Source organism: Mustela erminea, chromosome 13, assembly GCF_009829155.1.
Source record: "Mustela erminea isolate mMusErm1 chromosome 13, mMusErm1.Pri, whole genome shotgun sequence".
Lineage (NCBI taxonomy): Eukaryota > Metazoa > Chordata > Mammalia > Carnivora > Mustelidae > Mustela > Mustela erminea.
Window position 1 is genome coordinate 57,666,419 of NC_045626.1, and position 21,402 is coordinate 57,687,820.

General features: G+C 41.7%; 1 protein-coding gene across 2 annotated transcripts in view; it reads right to left on the reverse strand.

The window, feature by feature from the left end:
• Positions 1-21,402, reverse strand: part of LOC116572116 — a 79,945-nt gene that overhangs the window by 35,610 nt on the left and 22,933 nt on the right. Inside the window, exon 1 of one of the 2 annotated variants that reach the window (XM_032310867.1) lies at positions 6,747-8,017. The exons of the other annotated variant lie outside the window; for it this stretch is intronic. The gene's annotated coding sequence lies outside the window, so the exon portion shown is untranslated. Of the gene's footprint in view, positions 1-6,746; positions 8,018-21,402 lie in introns of those variants that run through there. 2 annotated transcript variants of the gene reach the window in all.

Genomic DNA, 21,402 nt, shown 5'->3' on the forward strand with positions numbered 1-21,402 from the left:
TCAAGTACAAAGCAGGGGGGTCATGGGCAACTAATTTGGCAAAATCTCCACTTTCAAGATCACTGTGGATTAAGGGGCATTGGGGAACTTCATTACTTAAACACATCAGGCAGGCAGTATCTCTCATTTCAGGTGTTGCAGGAATGAGAATGACCCCCACTTGCGGAAAAGTGCCTTGGGGAGGAGGTTACAGTAAAAGCAGGAAAAGGGCTGCCTGGCACTGGGAAGGCTAGATGGTTCCTCCTCTATCAGACTCCGGGGGGAATCAGAGAGACCCGAATCCTCCAAGGGAAGAGTGAAACAGAGGTTGGGGGATGAGAATGTGTGACAATGATTGTCTGATCCCAGGGCTATACTCAAAATACTTAACCTCAGGCATGGCATGGGCACTAATTAGTGAGAACAGATGCTAGCCGTAAACAATCAGTAGGTCATAAAGCTGATGAACACTGGCCCTGACCCAGGCTTTGTCTTGCGTCAGCTAATACAGCTTACAGGAAGGGTAACATTAGATGACAGATTTCCTCCTGTGTGCCCACCTTGAACTATTCATAGCTACTGCACAGAGTGCTGTGTTGAGACAAATTCTAATGGTTATGTCCCAGCTTAGTGGAAAAGATCATTGTGATCAGTGACCAACTAGTGATGTCTGCTGTGGTCACAGGGCTAGGAATGTCAGCAGTGGGCTGTGTGGTAGACTGACTGCCCCTGGGTTAAATGTTTACATTCAGTTCATCTCACAAATATTTATTGGTCATACACTGTGACCAATATACTGTATTTTTTAAATACAAAGTTGATACAAACATGAAAAAGGCTCAATTCCTATGCTAAGGATGATCTCAATCTAGTTAGGAAGGTAGATGTGTAGACAGAGAATTTTCACAAAAATGATCATTACATCACCAGAGATATACACAAGGTTTCAATATAAAAACATAAAGGAACACAATGTTAATAGAATTGTCCAGGTATAATAAATTGAGATAGGGGTCATAAATGATTAAAATCATAGAGTTCATATTTTAAAAAAAGAGAGAAGAATTAAGGCATAAAATACTCAATTTCTAAACTTCCCTGCAGGGAGCCTGGGTGGCTCAGTCAGTTAGGCATCTTCGTTCAGCTCAGGTCATGGTCCCAGGGTCCTAGGATCAAATCCAGCATCAGGCTCTCTGCTCAGCAGGAAGCCAGTTTCTCTCTCTCCCTCTGCCACTCCCCCTGCTTGTGCTTTCTCTCATGCCCTCTCTCTCTCAAATAAATCAAATCTTTAAAGTAAATAAATCAAACCAAATGAGATTTCTTCAAATGAATTAAATAAAGAAACTTCCTTGCATAAAGTACAGAAGGCAGGGGACATGAACCCTTGGAGCTGTCCCCATATTCATTATCCAAGCCTGTCTACATTCTGGGGTATCGATAGCTTAGGTCTAAGGCAAGGTGGTAGCCAACTAGTAAGCTTTCTGTTCTCACACAAGTACATTTTCTGCAAATTGGTCCACGCATTCCCAAGGTTTTGTGGATTCTGGGGCAGACGGCACCACCATCACACTGGTGTGCACACCTCCGGGGACGCTGTCTGTCCCTGGAGGAGAGAGTTGGACGGCAGAGAAACAGGCTTATTAAAACTTCTTTAATTCTCAACTCCCTTAAAAAGAGACATACAGAGATGGAAAGATATCATTAAATCTACTTACTCTTTCAGTGAAGGCCTTGGAAAGCAGTATTTTTTTAAAAGCACATGAGATCAGAACTAAAGACAGTAAATTCCACCAAATGGAGAGAGGGGGAAAAAATGCATGTTCTCTTCAGTAAGGCCAAATGTGACTACATTCAGTTATCCCTTTTTTTTCCACTCTGGGTATGGAGAGGAGCCAATGTTCTGACTCTGCTTTTCCTGGCACATTCCAGCTGAACAACAGGCTCCATGAACCATCTGTGCCAAACTTCACCTTGAGCTGAAGGCAGAAGCGTGAAGGAACTGAAGCCTGGAGACATCAAATGACTTGCCCCAAATCATTCATTCATTCATTCATTCATTCATTTCACAGATACTTGTGAGCATTCCTCTATGCTGGGTTCATACCATCCCTGCAGGACCCCATTACAGAGGCAAATTCCAGAGTAGAATCTATAAATACCTAGATCAGAGGCTTTTCCTAGCTCCTCGATCTGCCCTGATAGTCCTATTTGTGGGTATTGAAGGCAAAGGAGAATTTGATTCCAAGAGACCTGGGCTCTCAGGGCTGTGGGGTAGAAATAAGCAATAGAGTCTCCGTCCCAGGTGAGGGAGAGGCTCTGACATTGCTTGGATACTGAAGGGAATAGAAGTGAGCAAAGCTTCGAACATTCTCATAGTTTTGGAAGAGAGTGAAGAGTGTGCCCAAAAGGAGAGGGAACTCCTGCATTTTAAAGCCCCACAGAGGGGCAGAACCTCAGGGGCTTGGGCTGGATGGTAGCCCAGTAGGGGTTGTGCCTGGAGTCCTCGGGTCCTGGCCTCAGCAAGCCTTTTCTGGGCTGACTTGTCATGGCAGTCCTGGCCTCACCCAGGCTTTAAGGGCTGTAAGAGCTCAGACCCAAGACCCAAAGGCCCTCCCCCAACACTGGCCTGCATAAGACTGGACGACTTTGCAAGACCCTGAGAGTGTCAAGCGAAAGAACCACAATCACAACCAAGATTAAATTTTTAACAATCTCTTGAGAATGAGAGCTTGAGAATTTGCTTTTAAAAAAAATGAAATGATCTGTTGTCTCTTGGTCTGAGGCATGACCCATATTTATAGAACCGGACTATTTATTTAGACTAGGGTTTTCAAGTTTTATGGTGAGGCCCACTAATAGGTCATGAAATCAATGTAGTGACTCTTGACCAGCCATTTTTCATTAACTGGAAGAAAAGGAAAAGAAAATATCCCAGTGCTGGTTCAGGATTTTTTTTTTCCTAGTTACAGGTCAGTATGGGTATATAGGGTAGTAAGGTAAATGCATTTTATATTCTGGGTCACGGTCAAAAAGTTTGAGAGACATTAAAGTAGACCAAACCACTATGAGTGGATCACTCCCAGCCACCCTCTCTCTCTTGTTTCTACAAGAAGGAATAGGTTGACCCTTCCCAATCTTGGATCCTTAAGTATCAGGGATATTAAAAGCTGTTTTCAGTGATCATAACCAGCCCTTATGAAATATGTCCTGGACAAGGGACACCCATAATACTTCATCTCCATTTTCTAGTTAAGGTCATTCATGCTTACATATTCAGTTAAAGAACTGGATATTAAATCCTGGTTCTTCTGACTCCAACACAATGCCTTTCCCAATATACCACACTGCGTTCCCCACCCTTCAAACATTCATAAAGCTTATTGAAATATAGAAAAACCTACAATAAGGCTGCTCAGCCCAAACAAAACAGGCTTGAGAATATTTTTTCAAGTTGGCAGATTCATGTAAAAAGTCAAGTAGCAGAGGACGTGTGTGAAGAATTCTATAAATTGCATGGCAAAATTAAAAGAGCAAGTGGTATCAAGGTCAGACAAGACTGTTCTGGTGTCTTTTCCTTGGAGCTCTCAGATGCAGGAAGTCATTCACTACCATAACAGGCCACTTTGGACTGGCCCAAGCATGCCAACTGGTGGCTTCTTTCTGGAAATTTCCAGGGGCACGGGGGCCTACGTTTTGCCGTCTCCAGCTTCTTCCTGTCCTGCTGAGGCTCCCTCCATTAGCTCGCCCCTAGTGCCCCATCTCTTCACATCAGAAGTCCTTCCTTTTCCCCCTGAGCATCTGTCCCTCTCACTCTGGACCTAGGTTTATCAACTTATCAGGTTTCTCTCTTCTGGCAGAAAAAGAAGAGCTAAGAGTCAAATTTATGGCTTGTCAGAGTGCATTTTTGTATTAACCTCAGGCTTCGTTTCATACATTATCCTTGTTTTTATTTTTATTTTTGCTCTCCTGCTTCAGGGCTCTGTCTTCTTGCTATAGTCTTTGTGTCTCTGGAAGCCACCCTAAAGCTTTTTGGAACAAGATAAGGACAGAAATAAATTTTTAAAACCTACAAATAGAGATAGTTTCATGCCCTAGTTTTTCCGAGTCAGTAATGCCTTTCTTCCTGTGTTTCATGTGGGTTTGGTGGAACAGGTCTCCGGCATGGAAAATTACTGAGTCACCTCGTCTTATCTACAGTCTTGGATCCATTAGGAATCTGTTTTATTTTGACAACTTGGCACATCTTTTTGCTCTGGACCCAGAACAGTTATGTCCAGGGTCGCCCAAGAATTGAATAGACATTCCCAGCCCAAGAGCTAATGCTCACCTGCTTGATTCTAAAACAGCTTCATCCTCAGGTTTTGTCCTTGTTGTTATTTTAATAAAGTACCTTCAAAAGGACACTGATGAGACTCGTCACAGTACTTTTGTCCTTAGCTTTGAGCCAGAGGATGTTTATTAAAGGACGAAGGATATCCACGACATGATTAAAAAGAAGTCACCAGAGAGCAGTTCCTCAGAGTCTAACTGTCGACTCACTGTACACTCAGCGGGGGGAGTCTAGCCTCCTGCGCACGTGCCTTCCGCATGATCACCTCAGAGCCACCCCGGTGTGGTGCTGGTTTGCTCACACAGCCCTGAGCCATGTAGTAAGCAACCAGTGTTTACCGAGTTCCTGCTGTGTGCTAGAAAAAACAATGCTTAAGTTCATATTTCAAAGCGGGGGAATCTTTTTAAAAAATTGACACATTACAGCTAATTTCAATAAATAAAGGGGAGCTTGTTGGAGTGAAGTGAGGGAAATGATGGGGGTGGAGAGTGGGAAGGAGAAAGCCTTTCTGTGACTGGACTATTCCATTCATTCATTCATTCACTTACTCATTCCTATGGCATTTACTCCCACTTAGAGAGTCTCCTTCCAGAATCTTTCAGCGAACTTGTGTTCAGTGTCAACAAATCAACATTCCCATGTAATGCGTGAAAGGACTTTATAAAGGCCTTCCTGTGCCAGCCTGCTCTTCATCATGAGACCAGTTCAAGGCCATGGACAATTACACATGTTGTATACTGCACAAGCACCTTTCATGAACTTATTTATCCTGACACTCTTCAGGCAGATGGAAGTACAGAACTTTTACCAAAAAAATTAAATGTAACATCCCAATTTTCCCAACAAATAGAAATACAATTGCTTGAGGCAGATGTACCTTTTCTCATTAGCATAAAGGCGCTGTGCCCCTCCCAGCTGGTGTGCCTCCCCAGATTTGCTTATCTTGACCCCAGTTCCCCAACTCCTTGCTCCAGGAACAACCACAGTTCCTCACCACCACCCAGCATTGCCTCCTGCCTTGCCTCTCTTGGCCAGCGGAGGCCACTGTAACATCTGCCATGGTTAAGGGCCACAGCCCAGCACCCCAGTGTGACCCAAACAGACTCCAGAGGCTCTCACTGTCTTGGTGGCTGCCCACAGGGGCTGAGTAACACACACACAAACACGGGAAGTTAATGCCCCATAGACTGGGCATTGGCAATGAGAGCAGATAGAAGGAGCTGACAGATACACTGCTTACTCTTGTTCCCACTCCAGTGGCGGTCCACGGTCCCCAGAGCAATGATTTCATGCAGTCTCTACAGAATGTCCTGTGTGCAACTGCTCTCTTCCTTGTGAGACCGGGGCTGACTCGGAATTACACACCCTTTCATTTGTTTTCCCTCCTTTCCTGACCCCAGCCCCATTCTTGCTCTGCATCCCCAAGCCCTCGGATTCCCCACCTGCCCCCCCCACCCCACCACCACCACCCCATACAGAATGGCGGCCCTGTTGTCTCGGGAACCTGAGTGGAGGCTGGCACTCCAGGTCTAGTAGCCCCCCTGAACCAGTCTGCACTTAAAAATACACATAGAAACACATATCGGATTCCAACACACTGAAAAGCAGTTTGGGTCTCCACCGAAGCATTTTTCTTTATGGCTTTATTTATTTATTTTTTTGAGAGAGACAGATAGTGACAGAGATAGCAAGAGAGAGCACAAGCAGGGAGGAAAGGGAGAAACGGGCTCCCACCAAGCAGGGAGCCCGACGTGCGGCTTGACCCCAGGACCTTGGGATCATGACCTGAGCCGAAAGCAGACATTTAACCAAATGAGCCACCCAGGTGCCCCTCCCCAGAAGTATTTTTAAAGATACTTAAAGAGAAGGGAACTTGCACCATATTCCACGTGGAAACTCTCCCCAAGGTCCCATTTCAACATCACTTCTTCCCCTAAGTCCCATTCCCAGTCCAGCTGCTCAAATTTCCCTGCAGTACCTCCAGTCCCTTAAAACCCTGTTAGCCTCTCTCCCACTGAGTTAGAAATCTTCTCTTAACTTTCATCTCCCTTGTCTCACCAAACCTGTATTACACCAATTTCTCATTTGAATTATCCCCTTCCCCACTGGCCGCCACGGAACATCTGATATATAACTTTATGCAGGAAGGCTTCTCCGTAGGAGGGTAACAGAGGGCTATAATTGATAAGAGTTATAATCCAGGTATAAATCACTTAACACTATTATTATTTTTATTGTTACTCTCTGTCCACATTTGACCTTGAGACCAGAGGCGTGTGTTGAGAAGAGGGCTGGCAAGGTCGAAGGGAGCAGTGTGTGGTGGTGACAGTGTACACCCAGCTGGCACACACAAGGGGTAAATCAAGGCAGACCCAGTTCTCCAGGCAGCCCAGCCTCTGAGCCCAAGGGGTCCTGCTCCCAATCCAGAGCTCCTCACCTGCACGCAAGGATGTCTGGTCCCCTCCACCACCCTCTGGGTCACCTTCAGCCCAGAAAGGAAGGAAGTGACAGGAGGAACCCGTGGACAGGAGGCAGTGTCCCCACCCAGATGACGGACACAGCCAGGAAGCAGCCAGCCCCCGTCACACTGAGCTGGCCGTGACTCAGCCAGAGGAAGCAGGTCCCTTGCTGAAACCCTTTAAGTCTCTCCCTGGGCTGATTTGTTACTCAGCAGAGGATTGCCCAGCTTGTTATCAGTCTAACAGGGCCGTCTCCTGTTAGACTGCCCCTTTTGAACAATAAGCAATCTTCCCCCTCAAAGTGCAGTTTCCTTCTGATGCAACCAAAGATAAAAGCAAAGAGGCGCTTCTGCCCCCAGGCGTGGGGGTGGGGGGGGGGGCGGTTCAGAGGCTCTGGGGCGCCCAGCATGTCTGCTTCTCCTCTCTGTCTCTGGGGATGAACCAGCCAGGAAGGTAGAAAAACCTTCCAGATCAACCCAGCACAGCACAATGATTCTGGCACTCCGGATTTCTCCCCACCACCACCTGCCTTCTCTCGCGGGTGGAACTGAAATGTGAGCCCCCGAGTGGGACACGCTCCAGCATCGTCTGGAGTCTGGGGCACATTGCCTTGGCGGGTGGTCCCAGACGGAAGTTTTCTCTTCTTGGTTTGGTGAGTCAGGGCTGGCTCATGCATAAACACCAAGCAGCAGCCCCAGGGACAGGACGAGCCATCCGGCCCCGCTTTTTCCCGCCTACGTGGGGCCCACAGTCCCTGCAGCCTGCGTCAGTGCATTTGGTTTCAGGGTGAGACAGGAGGCTTTAAAGGCAAACTGTCTACCGCAGGTGAGCGCGCAAGCAAACACCGAGAACTGGCTGACACTTGTCATAAAATCCGTGAGACTAGAAACCACGGTGCCCACGGAGAATGAGGCCCCAGGCTGGACCAGAGCTAGTCCTTGCACCACGGTGCTTCTTGACATTTCACTAGAAAGAATTAGCCAGAGACGGATTTCACAGCGTGCTGCGTAAGCAGTGTAAGTGAACTCATCCTATTCTGACTTTATCGAGTCAGTTCATCCACTTTAGAAGGATTATGCTGTTATCTCCATAAGTCCAGAATTTGCAAATGTCTAGGTACCTCACAGGGGATACCTGAAAATCAGCAAGCCCTACTTTTTAAGCAGTTATTATTATTTTGAGTAGATAATACATTCGTGTATTCAGATACCAAATTCATATACAATAATACACATTAAGAATTCTTCCACCCTGGGGAGGGGGGTCGGGAGAGGGGTGTGGGGTTATGGACATTGGGGAGCGTATGGGCTATGGTGAGTGCTGTGAAGTGTGTAAACCTGGCGATTCACAGACCTGTACCCCTGGGGATAAAAATACATTATATGTTTAAAAATAAATAAATAAATAAATATTTAAAAATATATATTTCTTCCACCCTGGAGCACCTGAGTGGCTCAGTCTGTTAAGCATGGATTCTTGATTTCAGCTCATGTCATGATCTCAGGGTCCTGGGATGGAGGCCCGTATCTGACTCTGCTCAGCGGGGAGTCTGCTCCAGATTCTGTCTCTCCCTCTCCCTCTGCCCCACCCCCATCTCTTTCTCTCTCTCAAAGAAATAAATAAAATCTTTTTTTTTAATATATTTTTTTAAGATTTTATTTATTTGTCAGAGAGAGAGAGAGCGAGCACAAGAGATAGAATGGCAGGCAGAGGCGGAGGGAGAAACAGGCTTCCTGCTGAGCAAGGAGCCCGATGTGGGACTCGATCCCAGGACGCTGAGATCATGACCTGAGCCTAAGGCAGCCGCTTAACCAACTGAGCCACCCAGGCGTCCCATCAAAGAAATAAATAAAATCTTAAAAAAAAAAAATTCTTCCTCCGTCCACACTCCTCACTGTCCCCATAAGTCACTATTTTTATTACTTTCTTTCTTATCTATCCATTCAATGTTTCTTTATGCAAATACAAATAAAAATAAAGATAAGAACATGATAGTCAGAGTAAATGGCCACCCAAAGATGTCTTGGAGCTTCTGGAACCTATGACTCTTCTACTTTATGTGGCAAAAGGAGCTTTGAAGCTGTGATTAAGTGAAGGATCTTTAGATGTGGAATGATCCAGGCGGACCCAGTATCATCCTTACAAGAGGAAGGCAGGAGGCCAGAAATGAGAAAAGACAACAGAGACACTGGAAAGTACCACACTGCTGGCCATGAAGATGGAGGAAGGCAGCCTCTAGAAGCTGGAAAAGGCGAGGACACAGATTCTCTCCTGGAACCTCCAGAAGGAATGCAGTCTTGCCGATCCATTTTATTTTATTTTTTGCTTAAAGATTTTATTTATGTATTTGTCAGAGAGAGAGCGAGCATGAGCACAAGCAGGGGAAGCTACAGGCACAGAGAGAAGCAGGCTTCCCACTAGCAAGGAGCCTGGAGCGGGCCTCAATCTCAGCACTCTGGGATCATGACCTGAGCTTAACGCAGCCACTTAACCGACTAAGCCACCCAAGCGTCCCCTGCAGAACCATTTTAGACCTCTGACCTCCAAAACTAGCAGAAAATAAGTTTGTGGTAATCTGCTACAGAAACAACAGGAAACGGACATGACTTATCTTCACCCCTTTCTTAAAAAAAAATTAGCACTCGCTAGGTTGGGCATTCCCAAGTCTTAGGGCAGTTTTAGGCATTAGTAACTTCAGAAGTACAAATGCAATAAACCTGCAAACAACATCATTTGTAAGTTTATTATTTGAATCTCTTATACTCTTGTTCAGTTATGTGAATTTTATATAATATATATATATTTTTTTAATTTTTTATTTTTATAAACATATATTTTTATCCCCAGGGGTACAGGTCTGTGAATCACCAGGTTTACACACTTCACAGCACTCACCAAAGCACATACCCTCCCCAGTGTCCATAATCCCACCCCCTTCTCCCAACCTCCCTCCCCCCAGCAACCCTCAGTTTGTTTAGTGAGATTAAGAGTCACTTATGGTTTGTCTCCCTCCCAATTCCATCTTGTTTCATTGATTCTTCTTCTACCCACTTAAGCCCCCATGTTGCATCACCACTTCCTCATATCAGGGAGAAGATCATATGATAGTTGTCTTTCTCTGCTTGACTTATTTCGCTAAGCATGATACGCTCTAGTTCCATCCATGTTGTCGCAAATGGCAAGATTTCATTTCTTTTGATGGCTGCATAGTATTCCATTGTGTATATATACCACATCTTCTTGATCCATTCATCTGTTGATGGACATCTAGGTTCTTTCCATAGTTTGGCTATTGTGGACATTGCTGCTATAAACATTCGGGTGCACGTGCCCCTTTGAATCACTACGTTTGTATCTTTAGGGTAAATACCCAGTAGTGCAATTGCTGGGTCATATGGCAGTTCTATTTTCAACATTTTGAGGAACCTCCATGCTGTTTTCCAGAGTGGCTGCACCAGCTTGCATTCCCACCAACAGTGTAGGAGAGTTCCCCTTTCTCCACATCCTCGCCTATAATATATATTTTTAAATTTTGTTTGAGTATCTCTGATTGAAGATAACAAACACTGACTGAAACAAAAGCATTAATATTAAAATTTATTATTCTAAATTCACAGGACTAAATAAGTGAATAAAAAATGTGTATAACTAAGGGATGCCTGGGTGGCTCAATGGGTTAAGCATCTACCTTGGGCTCAGGTCATGATCACAGGGTCATGGGATCCAGTCCCGCATCGGGCTCCTTGCTCAGATGAGAATCTGCTTCTCCCTCTGCCCCTCTCCCTCCTGCTCATACTCTCTCTCTCTCTCTCTCTCCCTCTCTCTCAAATAATGGTTTAATGGGCACAGAGTTTCATTTAGGGGTAATGGAAAATGTCTAGAGATGGATGGTGGTAATGGGTACACAATAGCGTGAATGCAGTTAATGCCACAGAACTGTATACTTAAAAATTGCTAAAATGGTAAATTGTCTATTATGCCTATTTTACTATAATAAAATATAATTACAATAAAATGAAACAGAACAGAATAAAACATAGGTTACTTAGATGTGTTCACTGTGAAAATTCATCAAATTCTTCACTTACCATCATGTATGTTTCCATGTATTTGCTATGCTTCAATAAAAGAATTATTAAAAACTGGAATAAAGAGGCGCCTGGGTGGCTCATTTGGTTAAGTCTCTGCCTTTGGCTCAGGTCATGATCTCAGGGTCCTGGGACTGAGCCCCGCATAGGGCTCTCTGCACGGCGGGGAGCCTGGTTCTCTCTCTCTCTCTGCCTGTCTCTCTGCCTGCTTGTGATCTCTCTCTCTGACAAATAAATAAAATCTTTAAAAAAAATGGAATAAAATAGAAAATGTCTGAGTGCATTGCTCTTAATGAGGATAAGTGTTGTTTTGCGAAATTTTGTTATAGTTAGGGGTATGTGCGTGTAGTGACTCACGATGTAAAATGTATTTCTGATTGTGGTTTTAAAAAATTCTGAAAAAAAAATTGTGCTCTGGGCCAGTCTCCATTTCCTCTTGTGGCTCCTTCCTTTTTGGATTTGATGTGCTTTTCCCAGTGGAAGTGATTTAATTTTATTTATTCAAGCAGAAAAATCCCTTCCCTGGGGTCTTCTCTTCATCATGATCATTTTTCTCCATCTGACTGCTCATGGTAACTAGATCTCATATGGTAGATTAGGCAGTGAAGTCAAGTACAGACATTCTATCATCTTGCTGCCTGGGCTGTTCACAGAAGCATTAGCATCCATTGTGATGAGAGATGATGATGCGGGCTTTATGCTTCAACTCAGAAAAACTAGAGTGTCCTTAAGTCACAGTGTGTTTGAATTTAAAAAACCCTTGGTGGTTATGGCTTCTAATCCCTTTTCCACTCACAGGAATGCTTTCTGTAACATCCAAAACAGTGGGTTGTTCATTTATGTCTAAACACGGCCAATGACCGTAGGGCACCTCAATTCATTATGGGGTAGCTTCCATGGCAGAAAGTGTGTAAGAGCAGTTTCCTGGCAGAATTGGGTAGCAAACCTCTGGAGCCTGTAGACACATCTGCAGTCATCTAACAAGCAAGTTCTTGCACATGATTAGTACACGCATTTCAAAGGCATCCTTCAGGGAAAGTATGTAGTGGTTTCGGAGTGTACTTAATTATTTTCTTTGCCCATACAGTTATTCTAAAAGCATTTATTGAAGAAACTGTCTTTTTCCCCTTATATGTTCTTGCATCCCTTGTTATAAATCAATTGATCATATGTGCATGGGTTTATTTCTGGGCTCTTTATTCTGTTTTGTTGATCTGAATGTCTGGCATTCTGTCCACTTGTTTGTGTGGGTGTTTGTTTCAAGTGGGCTCCATGCCCAGGTTGGAGCCCAACACGGGACTTGAACTCACAATCCTGAGATCAAGACCTGAGTTGAGATCAAGAGTTAGAAGCATAACTGACTAAGTCAGTCAGGAGCCCCTTTTTAAAAATTTTTTAATTACTCTCCACACCCAACGAGGGGCTCAAACTCACAACCTTGAGATCCAGATTTGCATGCTCCTCTAATTGAGCCAACCAGGCACTCCCACTTATCGGTCTGTTTTTATGCTGGTTTCATATTGTTTTGATTACTATAGTTTTGTAATACAGTTTGAAATCAGGAAGTGTAATGCCTCCAGCTTTGCTCTTCTCTCTCAAGATTCTACCTCATAGTATTGCCCTAAAATTATACAAACTGCCCTAAAATTATATAAACAGCACCAATAGTACCCCAACTCTCAAATTTACTAATCATGGTCCAGACATATAGTATTTGCCCAAATTTCTTCTCCTTGAACATTTTAAATCTCTCAATAAGGACCATGTTTTAAGTATATTTCCATATCATTCCCTGGGTTGGAGCTTACCACGGTGAATGCATAATTCATTTCCAGCTTTGGATATCTGGGTTAAAACTCAGACTCTAAGTAAAGAAATGATAACCACCAACCCAGTAACAGATTGCTGTTTTTATGAAGTTGACACACAAGCACAAACTTGGGGAATTTGGGGAACTTTTAAAGTTTGTTGTTTTTTGTTTTGTTTTGTTTTGTTTCTAATTCTTCAAGACCAAGGACTGTTCCTTGAGTACTTAGAACTCTGCTAAAAGATAACTGTGCTAGATCTTGGCCATTTCCCATTTTATAAAAATCAGTACTTCCTGTTTCTTGGTAACATATTAATTTTCAATGGAGTGATTAAAAATCTTAATGAAATTATTTCTCATGTGGGGAATATAGTAGTGATAGGTATATTAGATATAATTGAAGGACTCACTTGCCTTGCATAAATGAAAATCTCTTAAAATCCCTCTAATGGACACTAGATTTTAAAACACATATCTACCAATAAGTTAACTGTGTCAAGTCCTATGTGCTCTAAGTACACTGAAATACTTTGGAAAAGTGGAGACTTTGGAGCAGTGGACCTATTGTCTTTTCCCCCAAATTCAGGCTAACGAGAGAGGGTCAGCCTATGAATCAGGACACAAAGCAAGAGTAGGTATGGACCAGGTTAGGCAGCGTGAAAAGACAGTAGTAGAAGTTTCCCATTGGCCGTCACAAGGGACCATAGAAATGAGAACTGGAAAGAAGCAAGTCAGGCCAGGAGTAGCAATCAGGAGTGTTGGGAGCTACTTGGCCCTTCGATAGTTGATTCTAAAGTACAGACTGAGGCTGATGACCGGGCTGGACCTGAGGAGTGGATGGAAACAGAAGATGAAGTGTCGTGCTGTACTCCCCATCATAACACATCACTAGAAGAGTTTGGACAGACACTGGATCACCCAGTGTGAGTCCACAGGTGGTCTCGACATTATTTTCATGCTTCTCACCCCTATTTCAGTAGTAGACAATTTTTGCTGAATTGGAAGCCACTTCTTTTGAGCCTGAACATGAGTTTCAATAGTGAAACGAGAGACCTGGCAACCTGACACAAATACAGAGATCTTTGACTTATCTATGCCCTTAGAGCATGAACTCTGAAGGAGATGAGCCTTCATGAAAAAGAAGGCATGATAGATAGAGAGCATCAAGAATACTTATGTAATCATAATATAAAAACTAATGAAGAAACCAGGAGACAAAATATTGACCTCCAACATACGAAGATAAAATTGATTTTCCAGTGATTCTTGTAATACACTTAAAAAAAAAAAGATTTTATTTATTTATTTGACAGACAGAGATGACAAGTAGGCAGAGAGGCAGGCAGAGAGAGGAGGAAGCAGCCTCCCCGCCCATCAGAGAGACCAACGCGGGGCTCAATCCCAGGACCCTGGGATAATGACCTGAGCCAAAGGCAAAGGCTTTAACCCACTGAGCCACCCAGGCGCCCCGTCCCTGTAATATACTTAAACAAGGTTTGTGAGGAGACGATACACACCACTCTAGATACTGCTGTTGACCAGTATTTGCTGGAGTTTTAGGTTTACCAAGAGTCCAAGAAATTGAAACACTTAAATGTAGATGTAGTTGAGAAAGAAGTTCAAGACAAGTATGAGACAGAAGTTAGTCACATTGAGGATTATTCACCTATCCCTGGGAATGTAAAATGTAGACAGGAAGAAAACATGATCTGTTTCATACATTTCATCTGCTTCATACATTTCAAATGTTCACCCCCATCCGTGAATCCATGGGACTGCTACCACCTGATACTCCTCTGTTAGGGAGACAATGTTAGACTTACATTACTCTTGCCCACCCTCCCCCCCAATTTCAGTGTGTTGTTCCTGCAATTTATGCAGATAACACACATTTGTTATAAATCCAAGTTGATGTGTTTTGCAGGTGACCTATGGCAATACTAGTGGCAGGGATAACCTGCCTAACCTATTACCTACCAGAAAGAGGGCAGCTTCTGCCGCAGTACTATGTGGGGGAGCTTTAATTCCATCCTTGTTCTCTACTTCATCATTTCATAAAGCAATGAACATTGAATTGGGGAAACCTGACTATAAGAAAGGTATCTGGCCAGGAACATTCTATAGATACAAAGAATTTTCCCTCTTCTAACTTATCTCTCCAACCTAGGCACCTCAGAGACTTGGGTTTAGGAAGTAGAGCAAGTATTAAAAGTAGAAAAGACAGGTGAGGGGCGCTGGGGTGGCTCCGTTGGTTAAGAGTCCAACTTTTGATTTTGACTCAAGTCATGATCGCAGGGTTGTGAGACGAGCCGTGCATGAGTCTCTGCACTCCACGGAGAGTCTGCTTGAGATTCTTTCCCTCTGCCCTTCCCCCCATTCTCTCTCACTCTCTCTCTCAAATAAATAAATAAATCTTTAAAAAAATGTTTTATTTTGGGGGCACCTGGGTGGCTCAGTCGTCTTCCATACTGTATGTACTGCCTTTGGCTCAGGTCATGATCCAGGGAGCCGGGAGGGGGCCCCATATCAGGCTCCCCACTCAGCAGGGGGAGTCTGCTTCTCCCTCTCCCTCTGCCCCTCCTCCCTGCTCTCTCTCTCTCACTTTTTTGTCTATAAGATCTTTAGTTGTGTTTTTTTTTTTTAATCTTATTAGGAAGATAGCCTTTGGAATTCAGAGGCAGCTATGATTGTGTTTTAAAGCATAAGCTGTTCTGCTTTGAAAATGTGAGGAAATAATGGTGAAAAATTGGAAAGTTTTCCTTCCTAAGATGAGGAACAAGATAGGGATACCTGATTTTGCTACTTCTACTCAGTATTGTATTGGAAATGATAGTGTAGTGAGGCAAGAAAGAGAAATAAAAGGCATCCAGATTTGTAAGGAAGAAGGGAGCCAATTGTACAACCAAGCCTCTTTGCTGTACACAAATGTTTGCTGCCATTGGTCACAACACATCCTATCATATTCCACTTTAGGTTATGCTGACTTAGAACTTTCTCAACTTTAAAAACATTATTATCTATAGATGCTTCATGCAGACTATTCAAGAGCTAATTCTTCAGGCACTTTACTGTTACTTTATTTTATTTTTTTTAGTGTTTTTTATTTTTTTTAAATTTTTTAAATGAAATTTTTAAAAAAGATTTTATTTATTTATTTGACAGAGAGAGATCACAAGCAGGCAGAGAAGCAGGTAAAAGCAGGCTCCCTGCTGAGCAGAAAGACTGATGCGGGGCTCAATCCCAGGACCCTGAGATCATGACCCAAAGGCAGAGGCCCAACCCACTGAGTCACCCAGGTGCCCCTAAATTTTTTTTATTAACATATAATGTATTATTTGCCCCAGGAGTACAGGTCTGTAGAATCTATGCCCAATGTGGAGCTGGAACGCACGACCCCAAGATCAAAAGTTGCTTGCTCAGGGTGCTTGGATGGCTCCATTGGTAAAGCGTCAGACTCTTGATTTCAGCTCAGGCCATGATCTCAGTCTCCTGGGATGGAGTCCCACATGGGGCTCCTTGCTCAGTGGGGAGCCTGCTTGAGGATTCTCTCTCCCTCTCTTCCTGTGCACCCGCCCGCCCTACCTGCTACCCTGTCTAATAAATAGATAAATATATCTTTAAAAAAAAAAAGTTGTGTGCTGTACTGATTGAGCCAGCTGAGCACCCCTCTTTAGTCACTTTAAATTTGCCATTAACTCCTCAAACAAACAAAAACAACATTTTCAATCCTATCTGTTGTCAAGGAAAACCACTTGGAATCATTTTCCTTTTGTAAAAAATTGATGTTTTTCCCAGTATCCTCTGTTCCTTAAGCAAGTGTTCACACCAAAAGGATTATAATCCTAAATGGGCTTATTTTCTCTGTACTCATTTTGGCTACTACAATCAATAGTGATTTCATTAACCTGCCACCAGGCAATGGCTTTCCTTGCTTGGTTAACAAATGAATCACTCTGGGGCGCCTGGGTGGAATCGAGCCCCACATCGGGCTCCATGCTCAGTAGGGAGCCGCCTTCTGCTTTTGCCTCTCTCTCTGTCTCTCATGAATGGATAAGTAAAGTTTTTTTAAAAAAATAGATAAAATCATTTGTTCTTATGCAGTTCTCCGTTCTGTTGACCATGAGAAACTGAGTCAGAGGTATCATATTATGGTTCTTTCCTAACTTACTTTAAAAACATGTGTCTAAACACATCAGAGATAAGGGTGTGTGGGGGGGGTGGTTAAAATCTTTAAAAAACAAAACAAAAAAACAAATGAATCACTCAGAAACTTACTTTGACTTTGGCCTTGTTTCCATTTTAATTTTTTTGAAGAAATTCATCTGTGATGAGATATCCCACATAAAGTTTTCTGGTATTTCTGACTGTTGTTTTCCTGTGAATTGAGACTATCATGATGAGTGTTTATTTTGGTGCTGTTGATGTATACTGTATTTTTTTTAAGATTGTATTTATTTATTTGACAGACAGAGATCACAAGTAGGCAGAGAGGCAGGCAGAGAGAGAGGAAGAGAAGCAGGCTCTCTGCTGAGCAGAGAGCCGGATGTGGGGCTTGATCCCAGGACCCTGGGATCATGACCTGAGCTGAAGGCAGAGGGCCTTAACCCACTGAGCCACCCAGGCGCCCCTACATTGTATTTTTTAAGCAGAGACTACAGTGTCGTATAATAAACATGAACCTATCATCAGTTCCATAACATTTTTTCAGAAATAGATTAATATCTTGATTTGCATTACTCTACAGCAGTTTGATGACTTAGAGGTGGTAAGATTTTATTGCAATTTTTGAGTTTAGGATGTAGACAGAAATTTTTCTGAATCAGGAGAACCACATTCAACCACTATTATCAAGCTCTGAATGGTTTTAGAGATTAGCTTTGCTGCAGATTTTTCCACATTATGGAAATGTGTTCTCTGTCTTCTTACGTAAGTATTATATAACATCCTCAGTTTTTCCTCTTGGTCTGCAAAGCCTAAAATACTGACTATCCAGCCCTTCACAGAAAATTTCTTGATACCTGATTAAAGACATTGGAATAAAAGAATTCTGTGTATTTTTACCAAGCAGTATTTCACATTTAACTACAAATGTTTTAAAAATTTTTTTAAGAGTGCTTCATCTTAAATAGGAAGTCAGTGGACTTAGTTTATAATCTTGAATTTGAAATTTTGGGGGCCAAAGCATTTATTTACTGCAGTGATTTTTAAAAAATAAATAAATCAGCTGAAAACCCTAAAGAAGGCATGTGGGCAGCTGAGATATGCACAGTAAAAGTGGTAACAAATAAATACTTAAAAATGTTTAGTATATCACTTTATAGTGTTTTATTTATCCTATTAGAATTCCAGGAATTTTTCATATTTCTTTTTAATAACTTAGCAGCATTTTGTTATGACTACTCAAAGTAAATGAGCAGATACAGTTGTTATCAAATTGTAATTACAGACAGTATAATTATCCCTTTTTGATATTAGAAAGTAACAAAAGAAAGTGCATTCAATTTATTGTTTTTGTGATGTTTTGGAGAATTAGCAAATAACTTGATAAATATATTACTGCTTTAAAAACTAGTGTCCCTGAAAACCTATATAAAAATAGAATTTTGTACCTCCCCAAATTTTCATTTTAGGTCTTGCTCTTATGCTTCGAGTTAATGTATAAAACTGCACTCCTTTTAGCTTCTTTATCTCATAGAATGGCCCATTATTTTGTCCTTTAGAGGCCAAAGGGCCAAAGTACCATTTCTCACAGATTCTTAAAACTGCAATAGAAAGACTTAATTTTCTTTAACTTAACTCTTTGGGTAAGAGTCTCTAGCAGTCCTGATCTTTATTTGTAAAAGCAGTAAGATCTGTTTAATAACCTTAAAATATTGAAAGAGGCATTAGAGATTGTGTAGTTCAAGTCTATCATTTCACAAGTGAAAACATTTCTTTATCCCAAAAGTATCACTTTAAAATATTCTTATAATTTAAAAAAAAATCCCACCTTTTAACTTTAAGATTGAAGTCTACTTTCCAGACCAAGTACCAACGTAGAAAATTCCAGTACATAGAATATAGTCTAATATATATTGCCATGTTCATGAAACAGATTATTCAGTATTATTAGGATGCCAATTCCCCCCCAAACTGGTCTATGTATTCAACATAATTCCAACCAAAATACCAGTATTTATTTTTAAGAAATTCACAACATAATTCCAACCAAAATACCAGTATTTATTTTTAAGAAATTCACAAGCAATCTTAGGGAAATCCATAATATCTCCAATAACCAGAATATTTTTTAAATATAATACAGATGTAGAAGACTTACCTTACCTGATTTCAAGACTTGAAACTATAGTAATTAAGACAGTGTGGTATTATTACCATTGGATGGAAATAGGGATCAAAGGACAGACATAGAGATCAATGGAAGAGACTATACAGTCCAGAAATAGATGCACATATATATGGTAAATCATTTAAAAAATATATATATATCAAGGGGGAGCCTGGGTGGCCCAGTGTGTTGAGCCTCTGTCTTTGGCTCAGGTCATGGTCTCAGGGTCCTGGGATCAAGCCTCGCGTCAGGCTCTCTGCTCAGCAGGGAGCCTGCTTCCCCTGCTCTCTCTACCTACCTAGGATCTCTCTCTCTCTCCGGCAAAAAAAATAAATAAAATCTTTAAAAAAAAAAAAATAAATAAAAGAGGGGCGCCTGGGTGGCTCAGTGGGTTAAGCCACTGCCTTCGGCTCAGGTCATGATCCCAGGGTCCTGGGATCGAGTCCCGCATCGGGCTCTCTGCTCAGCAGGGAGCCTGCTTCCTCCTCTCTCTCTCTGCCTGCTTCTCTGCCTACTTGTGATCTCTCTCTCTGTCAAATAAATAAATAAATTATTTTAAAAAAAAAAAAAGAGAGAGAGAGAGAGAGATCAAGGTAATCCAAAGGGAAAAGGATAAATTTTTCAACAAATGTGGCCGGCTATCCATTCAGATAAAAATTAGCCTTGACCCTTACCTCATACCATTCGTTAAAGTGAACTCAAAATGAATGATAGACCTAAATCTAAAATTCAAACCTATAATACTTCCAGAAAAAAAAAATATATACCTTGGGCAGGCAGAGATTTCTTAACACACCAAAAACATAGGTCACGAAAGAAAAAGTGATAAATTAGACTTCAAAATTAAAATTTTCTGTTCTTCAAAAAACACAAATAAGAAAATGCAAAGACAAGCCACAGACTGGGAAGAAATATTACAGGATCTGACAAGGGACTTGTACTCAGAATATGTAAATAATTTTTACAACTCAGTAATAAGACAAATAATCCAATTTAAACCAGGTAAGGGATTTAAATGAACCTACACCAAAGAAGGTACGCAGATGTAAAGTGAGCACAGGAAGTGGTCCTCAAGGTCATTAGTCCTTAGGGAATGCAGATTGAAACCACAGGAACACCTTACACACCCACAGATATGTCTTAATTAGAAGCTTAAAAATACCAAGTGTTGAGGAGGTCATGAGGCAACTGAAACTCTCATCCATTGCTGGTGAATATGTAAATTAGTATAACCTTTGTAAAACAGCTTGGCAATTGTTTTATAAAGTCAAACATACCATTATCATAGGACCTAGCTACTCGACTTCTGAGCATTCTCTCCAAGAGAAATGAAAACCTATGTCCAATGTCATAGCAGTAATAGTAATAGTATTACATTAGTAATATCAGTATTACAATAGTAATATTATATACAACAGTAATATTAGTATTACAATAGTAATAGTATTACATCACAGTAATAGTCATAGCAGCTTTACCTGTAATAGCCCTAAATAGAATACCATTCAAATGTTCACCAACAGCTAAATAAACATATTGTGTACATCCATGCGCTAGAACATAACTCAATAATAAAAAGAACCAAATTCCTGATACATAGATGAATCTCAAAAAATGTGCTATGCAAAAAAATCCACACAAAAAAGTACATATTGTATAATTCTTTTAATGTAAAACTCTAGAAGAGACAAGCCTAATCTTCAGTGACAGAAAGCAGCTAGGGCAGAAGATTTTCGGGAGCGATGGCCATGTTGTATTAAACGTGGTCACACTGGTAGTTATGGGGCCACACATGATTGCGAAGACGGATTAAACAAGACACTTACTATTGATGCATTGTAGTGTATTTAAAAATTACTTCAATAAAGTTTATTTAAAGATACACTCTTTTCTCTGGGTTTCCCTTCTTCCCAAATCAGCTGACTTAAGTTTCCTCCCTTACTCCTGTCTCCTCTTATACCCAATTCCTTTTTGAGGAATATTATATCTGTTTCCTTCCAACATAAATTGATTTTGATGGCTTTCAGCAACATCAGCTTTTCAAAGCTCCACCCATTTGCTGGGTGTGGAGAATAAAAGACCCTTCCTCCTTGCAAGGTAAGGCCTGAAAACTATAGATATTTATAAGTTGACATTTCTTCTCATCTATATTTACATAAGTTGCCCAATGACAGTGATAGAGTCATAACTACAACCCAAATTGCCCTATTTACCCAGCTTAGTGTCCTTCCACTGCACATGTAAGCTGCCTCAGTCAAGACAAATCGCATGGCTGCCGGACAAGGTTTATTGTGGAACAGAGAATTTGCAAGGGTAAAATAGAAGAGCATTTTCTGTCCAAATGAACACGCTTCTGGTGCCAGCTACAGCTTAGCATGCAAAAATCCATGTTTTGTCTTCTAGTTTAACAC